The following is a 424-nucleotide window of genomic DNA, read 5'->3' on the forward strand; positions in this document are numbered from 1 at the left end:
CTTTCCCTAACGGGTCATAGTCCTCCTTTTCTTCCAGTACTAACATTTTGCCAGTTAATGTGCTTAATTTTTAAAGGCTGAAGATAAAACTGCCACAATACCCTACTTAAGTTTTCACCAATTCTCCAGTGATGGGAATAATTATCTCTGATTTCATACTTAAAGCACTCTTAGCAAACTAATAATAGCCTCACATCGACTCAATTTGAGATTTATGCTACCTCCTAAAGCTTGTTTTTTCTTTTTTTTTTAATAATCATCTTATTTTGTAAATTATTACTATTTGGTATAGGCCAATGCATTAATACTGCAAAAGGACATCCTGGAGAGTATACTGGCTATTTACTAACAGGACGAAAATTAGCAAGAAAGGCAGTGATATGCTCCCATTGATTACTTGGACACAAACAATACCCCCCTCCAG

This window comes from Buceros rhinoceros, unplaced genomic scaffold, assembly GCF_000710305.1.
Source record: "Buceros rhinoceros silvestris isolate BGI_N320 unplaced genomic scaffold, ASM71030v1 scaffold10785, whole genome shotgun sequence".
Taxonomy (NCBI): Eukaryota; Metazoa; Chordata; class Aves; order Bucerotiformes; family Bucerotidae; genus Buceros; species Buceros rhinoceros.